Source organism: Cryptomeria japonica, chromosome 6 (genome assembly GCF_030272615.1).
Source record: "Cryptomeria japonica chromosome 6, Sugi_1.0, whole genome shotgun sequence".
Classification (NCBI taxonomy): Eukaryota; Viridiplantae; Streptophyta; class Pinopsida; order Cupressales; family Cupressaceae; genus Cryptomeria; species Cryptomeria japonica.
In genome coordinates this window covers 147,233,414-147,250,628 of record NC_081410.1, presented here as the reverse complement: position 1 = coordinate 147,250,628, position 17,215 = coordinate 147,233,414, and the positions used below count along the sequence as shown (strand labels likewise).

At 31.2% G+C, this 17,215-nt stretch overlaps 1 pseudogene; it reads left to right on the top strand.

The window, feature by feature from the left end:
- The first annotated feature begins 576 nt into the window (after window positions 1-576).
- LOC131064942 (vacuolar-sorting receptor 1-like) lies at window positions 577-16,307 on the top strand (annotated as a pseudogene).
- Window positions 16,308-17,215: the final 908 nt, after the last annotated feature.

Below are 17,215 nucleotides of genomic sequence, written 5' to 3'. Positions count from 1 at the left end.
AAAATAGTAGCAAGCTAGAAGTTCTTATACTACATTTTGTTAACATGAAAACCTTTATGAGATTAAATTTGCCCATCTTTTGAGGGTTGCGCCATCTCTTAGACCTTTCAACAAGATTTTTCATCTTCATTTTGTGTAGCTGTGATAGAAATTGAGAAGTTTTTGCTCTTAAATGCTAAACTTGTGACCACTTCTTTAAGATGTTATAATTGTTTGGTTTGACAAGCAGTCAATCTAATAAAACCAACAATAAAGAAGAAAAAATACTTGTTGAAATGTATTTAATATTAGTTTAAGGTACAAAATGGGCTGTCACAATGGACAAAAGTAGAACAATTATCACAATGGACAATTGTAGAACAATTTGTATGATTCTCTTTAATCGTAAAATCAAATAAGATTTAATTGTATGAAAGTACAATCTATATGAACATGTAAAATAATAAAAAAAATTTATAGGAGCTGTTTTCAATATAATCAAATAATATTTTTTGAAATTATTATAAATTATAAAATTGTTCAAATTCTTAATTCTTAATAGATACATAAATATTGTTGTCTTGACAGGAGCTGATAACGAATATTTTCATTAACGAAGAAAATATTTATGTTACGACAATTTAAATTTTCGTCAATAACTTTTAAATCCTCTGAAACATCGTTTAGATCCTCGGAAATGTCGTTCGAAGGAGACTTTAACCGTAGACGTATCTGTTTGATCTTGATCAGGAGCATCTTTTATCCTGCCATCACAATTCTAGTACTCGGGAATGTCGTAGAAACCCTTTAAATCCTTCCTGAAAAACGAACCTAACCAGAAAGATTTACAGACAAGGTGTTGGCATTAATTTCTTCCCCGGCTGTCAGCATAAGCAGAAGCTTCTCTTTGTCAACAAATACATATAAGACACAGATTTCTTCCATCCGCTCCCATCCACTTGCAATCTTTTTCCACGCATGTGGCTTGACTGCGTTGCCTCGATCTCTATAAATAAGAGGTATTTGTAATGGTTCAATGCATCCAATAGAATTTGATCTGCAATTTTATTTCTCTGCTATGCTTTTATCGGTTTTCTCTCTTCCTTTACAAGGTTCAGTCCATGGAAATCTTCGCTGCCTGGTAACAAATTTTAGCTTTTAAGCAACGAATTGATGTCTTGTTCGTCTATTTTCGCTTTAATGCCGCGAATTCAGAATCTCTCTGGAAATAATTTGTTGAAAAGTTCGCCGACGTAGAAAAACTAATCTATTTAGTTTGATTGGCGGCTCAGCTGCAGAATTGACAAAGGTAGCCGTAATTTTTCTCTTGTGAAGATATTTTATTTGCTAAATTCCTCCTAATCTTTTACGGATCCACGGTTTCAGTCTATCGGAGTTTAAAGCTACCGTTGTTTTGCTTTTCAAAATTAAAATTTCCGTCATTTTTACTTTGATGGGCGGCTCAGCTGCATAATCGACAAAGTTAGCTGTATAAAAATTTCTAACTCTGTTATGAAGATATTTTATTTGCTAAATTCTTCCTTATCTTTTGCGAATCAACAGTTTCAGTCTATTGAAGTTTAAAGCTACCGTTGTTTTGCTTTTTAAAATTACTCTGTTAAAAAATTTTCTTTTGTGAAGATATTTTATTTGTTAAATTCCTCCTTACCTTTTGTGGCTCTAAGGTTTCAGCCTATTGGAATTTAAATCTACCGTTGTTTTGCTTTTCAGAATTAAAATTTCCTTGTCATTTTACTTTGATTGGCCTGCTGCAGAATTGACAAAGGTAGCTGTATAAAAATTTCAACTCTGTAAAATATTTTTTTTCTTCTGTGAAGATATTTTATTTGTTAAATTCCTCCTTACCTTTTGCGGATCCAGGGTTTCAGCTTACTGGAGTTTAAAGCTATGTTTATTGCTTTTCAAAATTTAATTTTCTGTTATTTTTACTTTCATTGGCGGCTCAGCTGCAGAATCGACAAAGGTACCTGTATACAAATTTCAACTCTGTTAAAATTTTTCCTTTTGTGAAGATTTTTTATTTGTTAAATTACTCCTTACCTTTTGCGGAGCCAGGGCTATTGGAGTTTAAAGCTACCGTTTTTTGCTTTTCAAAATTTAATTCTCTGCCATTTTTTTAGGTCATATTCAGAGTTTAAAGCTACTGTTTTCTGTTGTTCAACATTCAATTTTCTGTCATTTTTATTATATTCGGAGTTTAAAGCTACTATTTTTCGTTTTTCAAAATTCAATTTTGTGTCATTTTTTTGTATTCGGCGTTTAAAGATAACGTCTAAGGCTCGAAACGCAGGGACTTGGCCAAGTTTAAACGATCTTATAACCTAAATTGATAGGTTTCAGTGATAGGACTGAAAATTACAGCTAGGAGAATAAAAATAATCCTATGTTTTACACAGGGCTTTCCTCTGGCGAAGACGGCAATGGCAAGAAAATCGGGCGGCAGGAGCTATGGGCTATTGGCGATGATGATGTTGATAATGTCTTGGAATTCGGCCCAGGCCATGGGAAAATATGTGGTGGAAGAGAAAAAGTTAGTGGTAACTTCGCCGAGTTATATTAAGGGCAAATATGACTGCGCTGTAGGCAATTTTGGTATTCCTCGGCATGCCGGAACGATAATGGGGTCTGTAGCTTATTCCGAGGAGAATCATAAGGGCTGCCAGGAATTTGATTCCAGCTTTAAATCCTACCCTGGACGACTTCCTACTATTGTTCTGGTCGACCGTGGAGGTAAGTTTTCAGCCTTGTTGCTCATTTTAGTTTTACCTATACGTTGAGGAGTGTTTCTAATCATTAATAATTGCATGAATTTCTGTCATTTTGCAATTGCTTCGCCATTAAATATAAGACTGCAAGGTTAATATCATTCTAAGTTAAATATTGGGGTATTTACTTTTAACATAATTGATATTTTTTAATAATAAAAGGGTTTTTTTTTTGTATTAAGTATCATAGAATCACAAAGCTCATTTTTTGTTCATTGGAGCATCCAATGATGGAAGACCAAGAGTCACAACTTAGAATTCTACACAAAGGTGTCTATCATGGGAGTTGAACTTGGGTCTCCACATTGAGAGTTTAATGCTTCAACCAACTAAACTCAACCCCTTGGACATAAAAAGTTTTAATATATATATATATATAAAATGAATTTCTTGTTATCATTTATTAACTAAACTTAAAAAATCAAATAAAATTATGATTAATGGAATCTTGATAAGCGTATTTACTAACTATAATAAGACAATAAATAGATAACTTTACTAAATTGAGATTATAGTGTTTGGAAAAGAAGTTTGTATATTATAATGTGCTAAGAAGTTCCAAGGGCAGTTTATTATATTTTGACATCAGTCATCCTAAATTATGAATGGATACCTAAGTTATGAATAAATTTGTTTGCATAAGAAAATAAAGAATTAAAGGTTTTTTTTTTTAAATTGGGTGGTTTTTATGGTAAGGTATAAAAGTTCCTTTGTGCTTCTAAGAATAGAGTTTTTTTTTGTAATGCAACCCTTTTATCAACTTGAGTCAGATTTACACAAGGATTTGAAACTTGAATTCCCACCATTTTAGTGATTTGGATTTAGATCAAAACATTTATAGAGTTTTATTATCTTGGACTAGCCGATGTTCTATGTCTTTTTGTTATATAGCTAATCGGAAATGTATACAAAAAATTAATGACTTAAAGTAATGCTTGTAAACATTGTTTCAAGCTCTCATATATTCAAACGTTTATTAACTTGCCTCATAGAAAAACATAAAGATTGTGTATAGTTCAAGTAAAATAAATTTTTTTTTAGATAAGAATAAATTGAATACAATTTGAGTAACAAATCTACTACTTTTTTTGGCTTTGAACTGGAGTAGCATCTCAAGATGCAAGGACATGTCAAAGGCTATCAATATTAAGTCAGTAGGAAAGGAGGAAATAAGTGTAATATTAAAGAATTGTGTAATTATTTGAACCAGCACAATACTTCAAAGGTTATAGTGACTACATACTACAACATGTATGCCTTAAAACAATACAAATATGTACATAGTATATTTGTGCTAATTAATCCTCTACTATACTATTATACTTTGTCATTTACAATCTATTTTATGACAAATAAATAAATTAAATAAATAAATAAAAATTCACCTTGAAAAAAAGGAAATCAAATGAATAATGAGAAAATGTAGGAATGCCACAAAATTATTTGTTAGCATGGTGAAAATGACAAAAGTACCTAGTTTCTATTTCTACATTTTGTAGTAAGATATTACTATGGAATGGACCCTATGTTTTTAAGAATTTTAATCAATATGATTAATTTGTAACTTACCTAATTGTTCCTCTAGTGATTTGGGTTTAGATCAAAACATGTTTAGAGTTTCATTTTGTTGGAGCAGTCAAGAGCTGATTGCAATTTCAAAACTCCCCCTAAATAAGCAATGTGTAAAATAAGAATTATCATAAGCATCTAATATAAAATGTCAAGTGAGACTTGTCTATAAAGGTAAGCAAGAAGAGGTGAGAAGGTAGGAGTCAAACTCTCACTCCAAGTATGAAACAAATGTAGGACTCTATGGAAAAAATTTTGGACACTTGATGAGTCTACATGAGGTGAGTCAAAAGTCTAGATAATCTCTAAGTGAGCTTAAGTGTAGTGTGAATAAGACTCTAATAAGTACGCTAAAATATAACTAGTTTGATAAAACTTATTTTCACACTAACACCCCTTAAGCGATACTTAGGGAGTAAGCTAATCATTGAAAAGATGAGTCCTTTCAGCATGACTTGATAAGGTATTCATGTACCAATGAAAATATCTCATAAATAGAGAAAAGGAGAAAAAATAATGATTACAAAACTCCCCTCTAAAAGAGAAAAAGAGAAGGATAAGAACATTTAAAAATACGCTCATATAATGATGGACATGATGATGAGCTCCAAAATTATTTCAAAGTTATAAATTTTGTTGAAGATGAAACAATGTCTATTAGAATCAATGAAACTCCAAAGATGTAGATCAAAAGGATACAAAACTCTACATGAGTGAGCATATCATAAAATACTAATCAACAATGAAGTGGAAGATGTAGATATCAATATGATCAAGGGACATGATAAAAAATGCACGAGTGACCTATATTACACTATTAAAAAGTGTTTGGTGTTCTACATAAGTATTAGAATCTCACAAATGTGATCCACTAATATAATTTCCCCATAGGAGAGACAACAAGAGTAGGTATATGTGACCCCCTACAAATTTGTGAAGTTCATTTGGCTCCATTGAGGTTCCTCCATTGCTCCATTGAATCAAAAAAATGTTAGCATAACCATGTCACAATTCTCTTCTTAATGTTGACAAAAAAATAATACTGGTAAACCAGCTGAAATTGAGCACAAAAATGTGCATAGGAATGTAGAATTAGCATTTGGTCAATAGATGTACAAGAAACTAAAAAAAAGGGTGTGCATCATGGCACATGTGTATGAGGCAATAATCTCAAGGATTCAATATTGTGATGGAATATACAAAGCACTACACAACAACCCATTATACTTTATAATTTAGTGGAAGTAAAACATTCTTTCCTTAAGGAACACACACTCAGTTATGTGGCATTTTATATGAGTGTATTTACATAATTATTTGTTATTTGTAGTGATCTTACAAGTTTTATGTCATGAGGTAAAAAAAATATCAAGTATGCCTTTCAAACCTCAATAAAATGACCAAAAATAAAAAATGAAATCTTCATTATTGATTTTAAACCCCCTTGAAAAGATACAATGATATGGAACTTTATATTAGTATATTACAAATTGGAATTGATGTATAAGTCCTCAAAAGAGGCATATTCATATATAAAATTCTAAAATAATTTCATGAAAAAATAACACCACCATTGCATAGAGATAAAAAAATCATGCAGATTCAAAAAAATGAGACCCAAAAAGGTGTCCATATAAGATGAAATGAGCCCTCTGAAGTTCCAGAAAAGGAACTATGTAGGGTGTCACTTGAGAAACAATAATTTGAAAAAAATGTATATTATTCTACAAAACTAATCAGACCACTATACAAAGGATGAAAAAATACTTTGAATGAAAAAAAAATCACTCAAAAAGATGTATGTATGCCTGAGAATGAAGCTCTCAATGTTGAGGCAAAACAAATTTGGCCAACGATGGAAGAAAATTTGAGGGAGAGGGTATTGATGTCAAAAGTGCTTGTGTTAGAATATTCCTTTTAGTGGAAAAAATATCCCCTACGCGGAAATGGTAAACAATAGTGACAAAAATCTACGTAGGAAATGGAATATTCTATTGACAATGATGAAATTTATTCTATGGTACCATCCTTTAGACATGTAACATCTACAAGGAATATTCCCTACACTTGCATGGGAGATTACCTTGCAACAAAAAAATTAGAAAAAATTTAAATGCATGCACATGACACAGAGAGATGGCATTGCGTTGATGCATTTTGTATGGATTTGTATGCATTGTATTTTGTATGGTCATGCCATGGATGGGCCCCAAAACCTCCAAAAATTTATCTATCATTGAAATACAAAATGTTATATATCCAAGTTTGTTTCTTGGCCACTCTAAATGTAGCTTTGATTTTCATTTTTCTCCACCACACACCATTTGAAACTTGATGTCCATGGCCCTTGCAAATTCAAGAGAGAAAAGGAAAGTACTTGCAATATTTCTCTAATACCAAGTTGGAACAACCAAGATCTACTTGCGAATTGGAAAAACTCCACACATAAGCAATATGTGAAATAATAAGTATCATAAGCATCTAATGTGAAGTGTACAAGTGAGACTTGTTTATAAAGGCAAGCAAGAATAGGTGATAAATTAGTCCAATCAAATTTCAAGTATAAAATATTATATGAGGTGAGTAGATGTTATAGTTAGATCTTCCTTGATAACCATGAGTATAAAATGAATTTGGGTCATGCATGTTGGAAATGGGAGAAACTTGGTGAACACAATAATTAATTCCTAATAAAGAACATGTAAAATTTTAAAAATTTAATTTGATAAACCTATGTTGGATGAATGACATGGGTGGTAGGAAAATATAAATGAATTTTGAAGAAGTTTGGTAGAATTTATTCATCTTGGTTGGCAACTTTTGGAGGGGGGTTTCTTTTGGTTTTACTATTGAAAGAAAAGGTGGTTAAATATCTCCTTTAAAGGATTTGGTAGATTTCATTTTGCTTTCAAGATAAGACTAAATTGTTACATTTCTATTGAGTCTTTAGCAAAATGAAAAATCCTTTTGCACCCATCATGTACTCACTTTGCTTGAGGTTGATGATGTCATCTTCAACCAAAAATTGGATAATAGGATGACTATTTAATCGAGCTCAATGATGAAGCTTTTGTTCGCACTCCGCAAAAAACTTATGCCATCAAATTTGTTTCCATTACAAAATTATTACTTCCCTATTACAATTTTTTTCTCAAGAAGGCAACCCACATAATGAGATTGAGAAGGTCATTCTACTATTATTAAATTATCTTGTGATAAAGAGATTATCAATGTCACTCCCAAGCTTTAGAGTTTCAAATTCCTTATTATATTGAGGAATTATAAAGAAGAAAATGAATACAAAAAGTGGAGTTTAGAGGGCCTATATAGGTGAGGCAATCTCTTAGAAAATATTCAAGCTAGTGAAATAGATTTAGTGAAAGTTTAAAATATCTAGTCGTGATTGAAATGATGGTTTCTAGAGAATAGTGGATGAGATATTCATGTGATGTCTTCTTGTTATATGTTTATTCTGAATTCTATGAAGTATGATTGACCTCTTAATGCATTAGGGGTTTAATTTGTTCTTTATGTGCTTTTGCAAGACGAGTAATCCAATATATTTGATCTACATTTTTGGAGACTTTTGGGAATAGATAATATTCTAATGACAAGTCTACAAAAAATTAAGGGATTAAAGTTTAGGATCTAAATGAGGCTTGTTTGTTTGTTCTTTATAGAATAGCTTTTGGATTGGGAGTTAGATGATTTTATGGAAGCTTGGATGTATAATTTGTCTTCTAGCATGTAGACTCGTATGGAAATGCTTAAGGGTGAAGTTTTGGTGTCAAGATACGGGCTTGTCCATTTAATTTTCTACCCACAAGTCTTATTTAAAATTATTTGTTTCTCTTTTTAGAGAGAGAATTAAAAAGAAATTCACAACCATAATAAATTATTTCCACACAAACCCAATAGATAAAAATTTGTAAACAAGTACTAATAATCCATAATGCAAAATAATAGATCAACACACTATCAAGATGACACAAGATGTATCCTAGGAAAACCATCTTTAGGGAAAAAAATAGTATTCAAACTTATTCACACACTCAATGCATTATCTCATGAAGAAATATTACAATATGGTTTTAGAATCTACACACAATACTTCTAAGAAATCAAACTTCGTAATCACACTTCACGTGAACAAAGAAATCAAAATCATATAATCACACATCCCAATCCACAATTCCTCTCCTCATATATGCAACTTACAAGAGATGCTCATTCCAACCTTATCCAACAAGCTAAAGGCTATGACAACAAATCTCAACAATTACTCATGGGATTTCCATTATAGAAACAAGATTTCACAAAACCACCAAGTGGTATTATAGAAAACATGTGCCTCAAACATGAGCTTACAAAATGATGTTCCCTTATTTACTTTTTGGTACTAAATTTTTCTATTATTTAAATATTTTTCCAATGTGCAACCCACATTAAATATATATCTCAATATTAAATACAACATACAAGTTCCCTAATAATTTCTAAGGTGTGTGATTAATGCATCCCTAGATTTAAGTAAATAAACTATTATATTTATTATTAAATATTATTATTTTCACATATAAATGACTATCAAAATTGAGATAAAAAACAAATATTTTTTTTATGTACACTTCCCCTTATTATTAGTGTAAAATGCTTCTAGATATTAATAAATCAAATAAAGTATGATATAATTCTTTCTTAAATTATGATACATTGCAAACTTAGAAATTTCCTATCATGAGATTGCTAATTATATCTAGTTTATCAATCACTACTCATTATATGAATAGACCTAGAACTTTCTTATTATTGTTAGTTTGCTCAATATAAAATTTAGGAATGGAAAAATAACTTTTGAATTTTGTAATTTGATGATTTTATATTTTAATTATCAATATTAATAAATCAGATAACACATGACATGAAATTTTCTTATATTATGATGATATGCAAACTTAAAAAATTTCTAGAATGAGATTGTCAATTCTGTAATCTATCAATCACTAACCATTATTTAGGAATGCGCCAAATAACTAATTTCTGAAATTTTTTTATTTGGTGATTTTAATTTTAATTATTAATATTTAAAAATTTATATTTCTATAAATATCATTTTTTTCATCTTTAAAGATTATTGTAAAAAGTTTAAACTTAGCACCATCAAAATGTTTATGTTTACAACATGCACTTTGTCAATAGACTAAGTATTTTTAATTTTTACCTTAACGTGCTTGATTATTTGACATTGCATTTTATTGTCTTTGTTTGCTTTTAAATCGTAAAATACTAAATCTTTCGTTCATTGAGTTGGTTGGATTTTGATTGTCAAGACTCAATGTTCAATTTATTTCACATTGTTGAAGTATGTAAGGAGTATTTCAGTGCCCACAACAACCACCAAACTAAAGCCTAATCAACCAAAAACTTGTAGAGCAAAAATAATTCATAGGAAATTGAGGATTGGAAAGCAAAAGAGAAGAAATTACATAAACCAATTTGATTCCTTAATCAAAAAACAAACAGGAAAATTACAGAGGACCCTTAAATAAAAAAATTAAACCTTTCTAGGTGGTGGAATAACTCACCTCCATGCGGTCTAATGCATTCAACACTTAGCGAAAACCAAACAGAACCCTAATGAAGCAAAAACTTGCAGAGGTTTGTACCGAGCCAACATCCAAGAACCCTAATCAATAAAAAAACTGTAATCAAAACACCAACAAACATGACATTAAACAAACAAAAACCTTTATATGTGGTAAAAATAGGTCACCTGCAACCACTTTAATGCATTCACCAAGTGCACTCGCAGCCAAACCCTGCACTCAACTAACGCAAAACAAAACCTTAATCAGACAAAACCCTAAACAAACAAAAACTTGTAGACCAAAAACATTTGAAATGATAACAAGAAATGAAAACCAAGCAAAGCAAAACCCATCAGTTAACTTGCAGATGGATGCACGCACTCACCAAATACACAGACTGAAGTGCTCTAATGTATTCACCAAATGCACTCGCAACCCAAGCTTGCACTCAATGAACGCCAAACAAAACCTTAATGAAGCCAAAAATTGTAGACATATGCACGCACTCACCAAATGCACATACCGAATGGTAGATGGAACCCTAAACAAAGCAAAACTTGCAGACCAAAAAAATTTAAAATAATAATGGGAAATGAGGGAAATGAAAACCAAACAAAGCACAAACCATTAGTTAACTTGTCGATGGATGCACAAACCGAACCGCTCTAATTCATTCACTAAATGCACTCACAACCCAAGCTTGCACTCAATGAATGCCAAATGGAACCTTAATGAAGCCAAAACTTGCAGACCAAAAATATTCCAAATGATAATGGGAAATGGAAACCAAACAAAGCACAACCCATCACTTACTGTTTACCACTTCTCTGAGATTCATGCAAGGGACACATGTCAAAATCCAAGCCAAACAACCAAGACACCACCTGTCGCTCGCCGAGAAAAGTGACCGGTCGACAGGCAAAAATCCCCCACTAAAAGCCTATCGGCTTAAAAAATTGGAAAAAAATTAAACGAATGCACATGACACAGAGAGATGGCATTGTGTTGATGCATTTTGTATGGATTTGTATGCACTGTATTTTGTATGGTCATGCCATGGATGGGCCCCAAAACCTCCAAAAATTCATCTATCATTGAAATACAAAATGTTATATATCCAAGTTTGTTTCTTGGCCACTCTAAATGCAACTCTGATTTTCATTTTTCTCCACCACACACCATTTAAAACTTGATGTCCATTACCCTTGCAAATTCAAGAGAGAAAAGGAAATTACTTGCAATATTTCTCTAATACCAAGTTGGAACAACCAAGATTTGCTTGCAAACTAAAAAAACTCCACAAATAAGCAATATGTGAAATAATAAGTATCATAAGCATCTAATGTGAAGTGTACAAGTGAGACTTGTTTATAAAGGCAAGCGAGAATAGGTGATAAAGTAGTCCAATCAAATTCCAAGTATAAAATATAATATGAGGTGAGTAGATGTTATAGTTAGATCTTCCTTGATAACCATGAGTATAAAATGAATTTAGGCCATGCATGTTGGAAATAGGAGAAACTTGGTAAACACAATAATTAATTCCCAATAAAGAATGTGTAAAATTTGAACAATTTAATTTGATAAACCTATGCTGGATGAATGACATGGGTAGTAGGAAAATATAAATGGATTTTGAAGAAGTTTGGTAGAATTTATTCATCTTGGTTGGTAACTTTTGGAGGGGGGTTTCTTTTGGTTTTACTATTGAAAGAAAAGGTGGTTAAATATCTCCTTTAAAGGATTTGGTAGATTCCATTTTGCTTGCAAGATAAGAGTAAATTGTTACATTTCTATTGAGTCTTTAGCACAATGAAAAATCCTTTTGCACTCATCATGTACTCACTTTGCTTGTGGTTGATGATGCCATCTTCAACAAAAAATTGGATAATAGGATGACTATTTAATTGAGCTCAATGATGAAGCTTTTGTTCACACTCCCTATAAAGATTATGCCATCAAATTTGTTTCTATTACAAACTTCTTACTTCCCTATTAGAATTTTTTTCTCAAGAAGGCAACACACATAATGAGATTGAGAAGGCCATTCCACTATTATTAAATTATCTTGTGATAAAGAGATTATCCATGTGACTCCCAAGTTTTAGAGTTTCAAATTCCTTATTATATTGAGGAATTATAAAGAAGAAAATTAATACAAAATTTGGAGTTTAGAGGGCCTATATAGGTGAGGCAATCTCATATAAAATATTCATGGTAGTGAAATAGATCTAATGAAAGTTTGAAATATCTAGTTGTGATTGAAATTGATGGTTTCTAGAGAATAGTTGATGAGATATTCATGTGATGTCTTCTTGTTATATGTTTATTCTGAATTCTATGAAGTATGATTGACCTCTTAATGCATTAGGGGTTTAAGTTGTTATTTATGTGCTTTTGCAAGACGAGTAATCCAATACATTTAATCTACATTTTTGGAGACTTTTGGGAATAGATAATATTATAATGACAAGTCTACAAAAAATGAAGGGATTAAAATTTAGGATCTAAATGAGGCTTGTTTTTTTGTTCTTTATACAATAGCTTTTGGATTGGGAGTTAGATGATTTTATGGAATCTTGGATGTAGAATTTGTCTTCTAGGATGTAGGCTCATATGGAAATGCTTACGGGTGAAGTTTTAGTGTCAAGATATGGGCTCATCCATTTAATTTTCTATCCATGAGTTATTTAAAATTATTTGCTTTTCTTTTTAGAGAGAGAATTAAAAAGAAATTCACAACCATAATAAATTATTTCCACACAAACCCAATAGATAAAAATGTGTAAACAAGTATTAATAATCCATAATGCAAAATAATAGTTCAGCACACCATCAAGATGACACAAGATGTATCCTAGGAAAACCATCATTAGGGAAAAAAATAGTCTTCAAACGTATTCACTCACTCAATGCATTATCTCATGAAGAAATATTACAATACGGTTTTAGAATCTGTACACAATACTTATAAGAAATCAAGTTTCATATTCATACTTCACGTGAACAAAGAAATCAAAATCATATAATCACACATCCCAATCCACAATTCCTCTCCTCATATATGCAACTTACAAGAGATGCTCATTCCAACCTTATCCAACAAGCTAAAGGTTATGACAACAAATCTCAACAATTACTCATGGGCTTTCCATTATAAAAACAAGATTTCACAAAAAACACCAAGTGGTATTATAGAAAACATGTTCCTCAAACATGAGCTTACAAAACCATGTTCCCTTATTTACTTTTTGGTACTAAATTTTTCTATTATCTAAATATTTTTTCAATGTGCAACCCACATTAAATATATATCTCAATATTAAATACAACATACAAATTCCCTAATAATTTCTAAGGTGTATGATGAACGCATCCCTAAATTTAAGTAAATAAACTATTATATTTATTATTAAATATTATTATTTTCATATATAAATGACTATCAAAATTGAAATAAAAAATAAATATTTTTTTAATGTTCATTTCCCTTTATTCTTATTGTCAAATGCTTCTAGATATTAATAAATAAGATAAAATATGATATAATTCTTTCTTAAATTATGATACATTGCAAACTTAGAAATTTCCTACCATGAGATTGCTAATTGTACAGTCTATCAATCACTACCCATTATATGAATAGACCTAGAACTTTCTTATTATTGTTAGTTTGCTCAATATAAAATTTAGGAATGGAAAAATAATTTCTGAATTTTGTAATTTGATGATTTTATATTTTAATTATCAATCTTAATAAATCAGATAATACATGACATGAATTTTTCTTATATTGTATGATATGCAAATTTAAAAAATTTCTAGAATGAGATTGTCAATTCTGTAATCTATCAATCACTAACCATTATTTAGGAATGGGTCGAAAAAATAATTTCTGAAGTTTTTTATTTGGTAATTTTAATTTTAATTATTAATATTTTAAAAATTTATATTTCTATAAATATCATTTTTTTCATCTTTAAAGATTATTGTAAAAAGTTTAAACTTAGCACCATCAAAATGTTTATGTTTACAACATGCACTTTGTCAATAGACTAAGTATTTTTAATTTTTACCTTAACGTGCTTGATTATTTGACACTGCATTTTATTGTCTTTGTTTGCTTTTAAATGGTAAAATACTAAATCTTTCGTTCATTGAGTTAGTTGGATTTTGATTGTCAAGACTCAATGTTCAATTTATTTGATCTGAATTGAGCCTTATACCCTGCCATTGCAGATTGCTATTTGGCTTTGAAAGTCTGGAATGCTCAGAAAGCTGGGGCAGCGGCTGTCCTCGTGTCTGATGATATAAAAGAACCTTTGATAACTATGGATTTTCCTGAAGATGATGCATATATTGACTATGTTGTTCAGAGATTGTCTATTCCTTCTGCCTTAATTGAGAAAAACTTAGGTGACAAATTGAAAAAAGCTATCAGTAAGGGGGATATGGTTAATATTAACTTTTCCTGGAGAGATTTTGTTCCACAGATAGATCGACGTGTGAAGTATGAATTCTGGATGAATGACAATCATGACTGGGGATTGACATCTGAAATGCAGATGGAGTTTTTAAAGAATTTCAAAGGAGTTGCTCAAATTCTTGAGAAAAATGGACACACACAATTTACCCCTCACTATATCACTTGGCAGTGCCCTCAGGCCTTTACTTTGAGCAAGCAGTGCAAAGCTCAATGCATTAATCATGGAAGATACTGTGCACTTGATTTTGAACATCAATTTAGTTGGGGGTTTGCTGGGAAAGATGTGGTGATTGAAAATTTGAGACAACTGTGTGTCTTTCAAGTTGCAAAAGAAGATAACAGACCTTGGGTTTGGTGGGACTATGTCACCGATTTCAATACTAGGTGCAATTCGATAGGGGGAAAATATATCAGAGCACTAGCAGACAGTATCATCAAATCTCTAAGTAACCATTTTCTGTTTTCCTTCAATTTGTATCAGTTGAAGGCCTTGAATATGTCTGTTTTGATTCTTGACTGTTTAAATGGAATTGGCTATTAAGAATATAGTTAGATGATGTTCTGTTCATTATCATCAAATGCTTTTTTGGCAGGTTTGGATAGCAAGAGGATAGAAAAATGCATGGGAGATCCAAATGCAGATACAGAAAACCCTATTTTGGAAGCTGAGCAAGCTGTACAGGTTAGTTTACAAGTGAATCTATTTGTTGTGAAAAGTTCAACTCAGTTGCAAAGTAGAATTCTTTGCAAAATATTTATCAAAATTAACTATCAATTTTGTTCTAACTTCTTTTTTGTGTTCCCCACTTGTGCATTCCTTAGGTTGGACATGGATCTCGTAATGCTGTCACAATAGTACCCACTCTTTTTATCAACGACAGGCAATATAGAGGTTGAGATTATTATTTTAAGTATGTTTTGTTGTTCTTGGATACACGCAAATATAAGTGTGATATGCTTACATATTCTCAATGCAGGAAGACTTGACACAGGAAATGTCTTGAAAGCAATTTGTTCTGGTTATAAGGAAACCTTTGAACCTACAATTTGCTTGAATGATGGTGAGATTCAATTCTAGTTGGGTAGAACTAGACATAGACATTTCAGGAGTTGGGGATTATGCATTTTTCATGTCTGAAAGTAACTGTTTGGGTGAAGATGAGCTACTTCATAATGCAATTATATATTTGTGGCATAACCTAGACAGTTCTTGAATGAATCAGATGGTTATGAATAGTGACTATACCAAAAGTAATAATAATGTTTTGTGATTTCAGACATGAAGACAGATGAATGTTTGTTAAATAATGGGGGTTGCTGGGGGAGATAAAAGGGCAAACATAACAGCCTGCAAGGTATAGAAGATTTTATTTTGCTGAGATAAGGGAGTTTGTTTTTTTCTTCTCCTGTAAGTGTGCTCTATTGTTTTTTAAGTTCCATGCTCAGGAATATTTATGACCTTTCATTTTTGTAGGATACTTCAATGGGAAGAGTATGTAAGTGTCCTTTGGTTGAAGGTGTTCAATTACAGGGTGATGATTATACCTACTGTGAGGTTCGTGATGTTTCTCATTCTCGAGCTCGAGAGTTCATCTTGGGAGCTGGGGATAAGAAATGTCGTTCAAGTGTGCCATTGGATTCAAGTGTGATATTGGATTCAAGTGAGTCATTGAATTCAAGTGTGATGTTGGATTAGTGTGTCACTGAATTCAATTGAGTTATTAGATTAGAGATTGAGTTTATGTTGGAGACAATTGCACATTCGATATCTATATGTGCTACTGTGATGTCATTAATCTGAAACAGTGTTAGTATTCAGTGTTAATATAAATGAATAACTGAATTAAACATGTGTTAGAATAAGTGTTGGCAATTAACTATAATGTTGATAATATGAATCCTATAGCCTGTATCATAGTTATATATTAAATAAGTCTGGGTTTCTTCTTCTATTCAATTTTATGATTATAAGAGTTTAATGTGGTGTAGTCATCTTCTGTTAAATAGAATATAATTATTTTGTTGAATGGTAGTTTTTCCTATTGATTCTCATTTAATTTTATCATAGTATTAGAGTGGGATCGGGTGTGACTTTGTCATTAGGCTTTAGTTTTTTAGGTCCATCCTTTGCATTTTATGCATTCACATTTAGATTTTTAGCTACTTTTTAAGTTGCACTTAAGGGGGTGTTAGAGTAAAAAGATGTTTTACATTGTGTCTATTTTCACTCCAATGATTAAGCTTACTCATGTCATGTCCTTTTTGTGTCTCAAATCATATGATGAGGACACATGTATTGATCTTGTTCTATCCTCACCTAGAGTTTCTCTAGGGTTTCTTTTTTATTTTTGTTTTTATAAGGAATTTTCATTATATTAACACATTTAATATAATTCATGTTTTTGGATCTATCAACCTTTGGCCTCCATAGTCTTTCTATTTATCTCGTTATGTGACCAATTTATGATTGCAAGTGATCTTTGGCAGTTGTATCCCAGTTGATGGATCAACTCCACTACATATATCTATGTACTAAAGACATAATATTTAGTAAGTTTAGCATGGTTATGAAATTATAATTGAAATTGGTGCAAGCGAGTTTCCCATGGGCTCTTAATCCTCACTCACAATCCTTCTACTTAAGACTCCTCATTTGTATTCCTTAATTGTTACCATTTTAAGTGTTGCATTATGTATTTTTTAATAAGTTAAATGACTATTCATTATAATTTAATAAGAAACTATATTTGATATGCAATGTGCATTTCATATAGTACAATGTTATAAGCAACCTAAAATGCCAAATA